We start from the raw sequence: 7,871 nt of genomic DNA on the forward strand, positions 1-7,871 counted from the left end.
GGCCCTGTCACCTTCCCTTGGGCCCTGTCACCTCCCCTCGGGCCTGCTACCTCCCCTCAGGCCTGTCACCTCCCCTCGGGCCTGTCCCTGGCCCCATCGCCTCCCCTCAGGCCCTGTCACCTTCCCTCAGGCCCTGTTACCTCCCCTCAGGCCTGTCACCGGCCCCATCACCTCCCCTCGGGCCTGTCCCCAGCCCCACGTCCCAGCCCCATCGCCCGGCAGGGCAGTGGTGCCACCCTTTCCCTGCGGTCCCCCTCGGTCCCCTTCCCGCCCCTGGCCGAGGTCCCTTCCTCGCGGAACCGTCCTGGCGGATATGGAGACGGGCCCTTGTCTGCAAACACCTGGCTTTTATGCAAATCATTTTGCAATAAGGGCAGATTTGCCCCAACAAGCGTGCTCATTAGGTAAATTCATTCATCTCCTTCCTGGTTTCCTTTAACGACAGCCTTTACTCTCGATTTTGTTATCTGCTGGCTGCTGCGCGTCGGCCTGACTGACTCGGGATTGCGAAGTGGAGCAAGAGACACGGTAAAAACCTGATTTTGCAAATGCAGATAAATCCCTGGATCAAAGAGATCGATGTGGTGGAGCAGCTGGCTTTCTCAGATAGGTTTCCAGCTTGTCCTCACTTGTTACTAATCTGAGGTTAAAAACATTAAAAGGTATGTTTCAGAGGGACTCCGATCCTGGCCTTTTTTACCTCCTCCCACCAGCACAGGTACAGCTGCAATTTTAATTAGAGGTGCATGTCAAACAGTAATTGAACCCCAGAACTCCTCCATGTGTGTTGGGCGCTTTCTGAGGGCAAATGTGAGTGCTGACCTGCATGGGCTGTAAGGCAGTGTCCAGCACGTTGAGCCTCACCAAGACCAAACTTTGACCTAAGCACTGTTAGGAAAACGTCCCTCCCTCCCAGCCTCCATGCACTTGCACAGGAAACTGCAAGTTGAAACTGGAAAGGGAGGCAAATGAGATGGGAATGGCTGACTGTAAAAATGTCAAGTGCAAGRACACTCTTGAGGTCACGTCAGAGTAACTGAAAGTGCACAATTAATGTTTAAGCTAAGCTTAAGCTACAATCGGCTTTAGACAAACGGATGGTATGAGTGTATGGCCACAAGTTTCTGGCACATCAGTGCGGGTGTTGTGCGCATTTTTATGCTCTTTATGAATTTGTAGCTGCAACAATTGGCACTTGGACGCAACATGCGTTAATACCAAAGTCGGCTGTGTCATTTGGCACCTATAGCCCAGGGCTCGGATACCTCAGATGCACAGACACTGMGCAGCAGTGTCGGGGCTGACAGCAGCAAGTCTGCCGCGTAGCTGGGGTAACCCATCCTGTGCTGGCAGTGCCATGCCCCTGCATGCAGGCGCACGCCACACCGTAAGCAAGAGTTCCTCTGACACAGGTCTGTCTGACCACTTTGATGCTTACACGTGATGCATGTGGTCATGATTCAGTCGGTTTAGCAAACCGGGCTTTTAGAAGACACAGTAAATAGCAGACAGGAAGTGTGCATCGACAACCAGAACCTATCCCCCAACTATTTGCTAAAACCACCACTACAGACTGTACGCAGCTGCAGGAAAGCTAACATTTCACAATGTACAAAAATTGTGCATCTCTGTCTTTTGATTAATCATTTCTAAACATTTTAATGAAGGTAGTTGCAAATTTGGTTCCCTGAGGCCATGTACCAGAGCCCAACTTAAGAGCAAGGGAACTCTCCCAGTTACGGGAATACATTTGCATTCATCTTCCTTGTGGTTACCCTGAAACAATCATTTTTTCTTGTCTCTGGCCATGTCTGAAACCGCACTGTGTACTCAACAGTAACACACACACAGAGGCTAGATTCAAATCAGAGATTATATCCTTAGTCAGTACTTAAGTAGGTGCTTTCCCAACTCCTCTTTCCTTTGGAATCTACTCCAGTCAGCATGAATTTAGCATTTGTTTGTGTGCTGTTGCTTCCAGGCTAAAGTCTATTGCACCAAAACGTATGGCCACAGATGTGCTTTTTATAGGAAATAACCCAAGTAAGATCCACAAAGCTGAATCTTTTGATTTATGCAAAGCAGTGGCAGCAGTTGCACGCCGTCTTTTTTGATTTGGTAAAAAGGAAAAGCCATGAGAGAAAGAGGATACATTGGCTTCTCCACCCTAAAAAACAGAAGGGGTCATATGCTGGTGACACCCCAAAAATCTTAGTGGTTCCTTTTGATTTTTTTTTTTCCACATTTGCAAACTGCTTTGAAGAGAAAGTTTGCTTCAGTTGTTTGGCACTGGGAGGACTGTTATGGAGGCTTCAGCCTCTGAGGATATCAAGATTTCCAGAACAAAGCCACTGCTCCTAGGATCGCTGGTGCATAGAGGCCCTTCACTATGATGTATAACATGAGAGACTTTATCTGTTTCTTCAGGAGAGGATACAAAGGCTCCTCTGCCTAGAGAAAGTGACTGAAACAGCTGCCCTACAATGCCTCCTCCTCTACAGCTTCTTGTGAGAAAGGCTCATATGGCTTCTCAGTTCCAAAGTAAGAAACTCTCTTTTGCTTAATATGTGTGATTTGAAAGTAAATTGACCCATTCCAGAATACAGCATAAAGGAATAGGTATTGCAGTTAAATTCCTTGTGCAAATAAGCCTGGAGTGTCTTCATCAACACCTCCCAAGGACAGTCAAGTGTCTTTTACCTAGACCTCACACTGTAAGGCTTCTGCTTCGCTGCCTTTCAGTACATCTTTCCCAGGAATTCACTTCAGTCTCACTTTCTCAAAATGAATCTGAGGGTATATGCCCTTCTTTGCTTACCCTTGGGTGGAATATGCAGCAGGACTTAAATAAAGCCATTGCCTGGAGAGGATTACCTTGTAGAAAACAACGACAGCAGCAGCCCACAAACCTCAATTTTTAAAACAGTGAATYGCCCCAGAGAGAGGAATGTCAGAGGAGTTGCACAACAGAGAACCTGTCTAAGGATAGAGAAGGGAGGCACATTCAGAGGAGCCTAAATAGCATTAAGTCTGCCAGAGACAGATGTTAATAATCATTTTATGGATTTCATAACGGGAGCTGAGCATCTCCTCTGCAACAGTTTCCTAAATTACATTCTGCCATGTAAACTCTGCTTCCATGTGCAGATGCCAAAAAATACCGCTTTGTTTTAGAAAAGTGATCTTGCACAACTGTGATTTATGGTTGTATACCGGTCTGTCCCAGAAGGTCAGGTTCACATTGATTTAACTTTCTGCTAGACTGGTGCAGTTAAATGGTTTGCTGCTGGATGCAGGCCCAGTCCTAGAGCTGAGGTGCCTACAGGGGCTTGCTGTCAGATCAGAGAGGGCCCCATGGGTTGGAAGGCTTGGTTGGAGAAGCCAAAGCCTTTTGGCACCAATGCATGGCAGCCCTGGAGTTTAGTTGAGCAGAACACAGATCACTCTGCCAGCAGTCACACATACCTTCCTCTTTCTGTCGAGGGAAGGCCCGCACAAGGAGAGGGCAGTCCCTCTAGGATTCCTGGATGTGCTATTTCTGTGCCAGTTAAGCAGTGCTTCTCTCTCAGTTCCATTGCTAGACATCTGCATTCACAGGAAGGCGCTATGGAAATCCCCTCTGCAAAGCACACATGTACAGGGCCTTTCCTGATAAGGAACTTGTGAGAGCAAAAGGGGAGGGCGGTGGGCAGGCAAAGCCAGACGCCAGACTGCAAGATGTGCTGAATCACTCTAGTCTGGTTATCAAGGGTAGCCAGTAGTGTGCTTCATGCTACTGAAGGGTTATATTTCTGAATCAATGCTTCCAGTAAGCACTGACAGGAATGAAAGTATCCAGAGGAATGAGTGATAGGCTAAGTAGCTGGTAATAGCAGGAGCATACCCCTGTCCCAGTGATGGACTCAGTCCCTCACAGTCCCCCATGTTCTTCTGGTTCCTTGCTGACTCAAAGCAAAGCAGCACTTTTCTCCAGCCTGGTTTCCTGCTCGTGAAGGAGTCTTGTAAAATCCTGACATTGCATTTTTCTAGGGGTTTTTCTAGGGATTACCACTCCCATGTCCCAGATTCTAAAGGGAGAGCTCATCTTCTGGCAAAGCCTTTCATCTCCCACTTGTACATTTAACATAGTCAAAATAGGTGGTATGCAAGCATCTTGTTATCTGCTGGCAGGGAAGAAGCTAGCCTCATGCCAGTTCCTTATGAAGATGCCAACGCTACAAACTATTGATAACTAGCCTCAGTCAGAAGCCTTGTCAGCAAAGTGGCCCTGGACCTGGCTTGTCTACCTACAGAAACTCAAGGCAACTAATTCAAATCTAACTTTTGAAAATGGGTTAATTAAACCTCATTTATAAATGCCTATATGGGAACACTTATGTTAATTAAGGACAATTTAAATGACCTTATTTAGTAGCAGTTGGGAGTAAATTAAACTGAATTAAGGGCACTAATTCTGAATGAGAGTTTTATGCAGAATCTTAATGCTCATTAATCTACTTTAGATTTAGTTAGTTCAAGTTAACTTTCTTAAGACTCCTGTGTAGACAAGCCCTCAGCAATTAGGGAAAGGTAGAGAGTTCAGAGGTTGTGCTCATTCTGCAGACTCTCTGAGAGGGGAAGGGGCAGAGAGGCTTAAAACTTGGACTGGCTGCCTTGGGATTTCTGCATTCTCGACAGCTTTGGAGTCCTAAATCCTCTGTTTATCCGTGGAGCAGGAAATAGCACAGACAGCAGAGGCACTGGTGAACACTCCGCTGCACAAGCACATAAACCATTTGTGTCTTTATYCCCGAAGCTGCAGGGACCCCTCAGGGTCTGACTGTGGCATTCGTTCTCCTCACTTTGGGCCTTCTCTGACTCAGCAAGGTTAAGATGTTCACTAAGGGGGTCTAGTCAGTACAAACAGGCTAAAATTACATTAGTTCCTTGTGTTGGTGCTCCCACCCAGGAACAGAGTGGCCATAGTTTACCATAGCTACAACTCAGTAGTCAAACTTCAAATAAATGAATGACCTAATGGCATGTCTCACTGTATTCATCAAAATGTGCTTCTGTGTCATGAGAACAACACAAGGTTAACTGAATCCTCACATCACCTGTGATGTAAGGATTCAAGAAGCTGACAGAGCTGCATCTGGGTTTTCTTTAAAGTGAGCAGTATAATTTATTACATAGTACTCTGCACATCCAGGAATTAAAGGAAAATGAGTGATGATTTATGCCCTTTCTTTGGAAGAGGGTCACCATGCCTCATGAGGAAAGCTGAACAATAATGCTGGAAGCTAAGCTTAGCAACATCTCTTTACAGCAGTCTTCTTTTATAGCTGCAACCACTCACATTTATGGAGCTGCTGACTGAGAGACCATCTGCTTCTCTTGCTTGCTTCAATAAAGACATCGCTGATGGCAGCATCATCGCTGATTGCCAGAGTGAAAACCCAATCAGCTGACACACAGCTCTCATTTGGAAATATGCCCAGTGGAGGCACAAGAGGGAAGTTCACTCCATTCTCGCAGGCCAGCTTCATTCCTGTGCGTGTGCATTAAACAAGGCAGCCAGAAGCCTTAACCTCCCAACCCTGGTGTTACATGCCACAGCCATCGTGATTCAAAAGGAGCAAAGGTAGCTCAAGTCTTTCTAGAAAAAAGGAAACTGTAGGAAGGGAGTATCAAAAGAGAAGCTAAACAGGAATTTGCAAAGCTTACTGACTTGCATTTTGAGCCTGTGTGTCCACAATACTTGTTATATTGCTAGCTGTCTTCCCAGTGCAGCCTTCATCCAAGAATATGGGATTCCTTTGCAGCTGCAGAGAAGTAAACTGACTGTTCTCTGAGATATTCTTTCTTGAACTTGTTTCCTGGCTTTTAAGCAGTTCTTTGTAAGCACTCTGTGTAGTAACTTACTTCCCATGTAGCCCGAGGGCTCTTTGCGGAGCAGACCTCTTACAGAGACAAGCACTTGCTCTGGAGGAGAGAGTGCGCATGGGAAGTCACTTCAGACGGATGACACCAGCGTAATTCATTCGGATGTCACTGCGACTGCCTGTATTCCACAGCCTTTGCTACTACTCAGAGTAAGAAGACTTGATCTCTACCTTTGGTCTTAGTGAGTGGCAGTATTAAGTCACAGGGCTTGTTTTCTCAGTGATAGGTGGGTCAGGAACATGCTGACTACTTTTTTTTTTTCTATTGAGCTTCCTCCAAGGAATTGAGCCATCCCTTCAAGGTCTTTTTGACCCCATAAATCTATGTTATTGTTGAGCACTGAAGGGACTGAGACAATAGAAGCTTTAACRTTGCCCAGGCTCTCTCAGTTGCAGCATGGACTGTTCTCCACGCATGTGTGGTCTAGGCTGACTGGTCAGAAATGGTGAGACTGAGCTACCCTGCAAGGAAGCTGTGAAATGAATCTGCCCCATCTGTCCCCATGAATCCCTAAGCCCYGTCTTAGGACCCTAAGGCTGTTCAGCTCTCAGGGTGTTTCCTGAAGTCTTCCCTGAAAGGTAAAATCGTATAACAACAAGGCATTGCACAAGCTACAGCTGATATTAGGCTAGTTCCCAAGAAGCACCATTAACTGTCCCTATTGCTGGCCATCCTGGCAGCAAGAAAATGGCCTGGATGGGCCTGGAAAGTGATTCAGCCACATCCCTGCGCCAAGGGCAGRGAGGGTTGCTCCGCTGCCCCTGCCTGGGGCAAGCTAGTGACCGAGTAGCCGGATGATTCCACCCTACTATGATCAACTTGCCCCAGCAAGTGTGTTTAACAAGTACCTGGAGCTTTTGCATCTCAGGTAGCCCCTCTGCCGGAAAGTTCAGCTGTCCCCTTCTCCAGAAACATCCCTCTGTCTGCTCAGCCCGAGTTTTGTTTAGTGCAGCRTCTGTAGCTGTGAATTTGCTGTACTCTGAGGTGCCCAGGAGCTTTTACTGCTTCAGAGCTAAAAGAATAATATAGCTGAGTTGAACAAACATTTCATGGTATTAACATGAGATGTTTAAATAGACAGTCACAGAATATTTTATCCCATCCAAAGCAATGTGAAGAGCTGAGGATTTATGCCTGCTGCTGAGTAAATACCTCCTGAGGAGTCACATCCATCTGGGAAGTGGACATTTTTTATTCTAAGGAATTGGAAGCACAGCATGCCTGAGATAACTGAGCAGAGTGGGGAGTTCTCCTACATTTGCTCTCAGAGAGGCCTCGTTTGAAAAATGGCAGAGGATCCTACAGAGTAAATCTAGCCAGAGGACAAGAGACGCAGAGCTCAACAGCGTGTATGCTCTCAGGCACGCAGAGGGGAGACAGCGTAGCCGCATCACCAGAGTTGCAGCCACGGAGCCTGTGGAAGACCTGGCTTGAGACGCCCCTCGCTGCTGCAGGCAGATGGGAGAAGCGCTTACTCTGCTCCATGTCCTGGATGTTGCAGGGAGGAGACAGAGCCTTCGTGGCCCCCCAGTGCAAGATCCCCACAGCTCCTGAGGAAGAGCCCTGGTGCCCGCTTGCAGCCCGGTGTTAGCATGTCTATCACATGGCTCCCGGCACGCCGGTGGGTTGCAACATGGGACCCCAGCTGTGTGTGTGGGTCGGAACGAGCCAGGTCAGCAACGATGGCTTCACAGAGAGGATCTGAGACAGGAGAGTGTTATGGCTCATAGCTGTTAGTCATCTGCAGGCATGTCTCTGGGATGGCTGGAAACACATAGCAAAAAATAGAAGTGTCAAACACTTCCTGAGCAATTGGACGCACATCCCTGTGTTGTCTGCTCTGTGGTTTCTTGTTACATGTCCAGCACAGAGAGCAGGAACATCTCCATGAGTCATGGAGACATGCTCTCACCTGGCAGCTCCCAGTGCCTGGAGCATGCAGAAAG

This window comes from Apteryx rowi, unplaced genomic scaffold, assembly GCF_003343035.1.
Source record: "Apteryx rowi isolate R43461 unplaced genomic scaffold, aptRow1 scaffold_68, whole genome shotgun sequence".
In the NCBI taxonomy this organism is placed as follows: domain Eukaryota; kingdom Metazoa; phylum Chordata; class Aves; order Apterygiformes; family Apterygidae; genus Apteryx; species Apteryx rowi.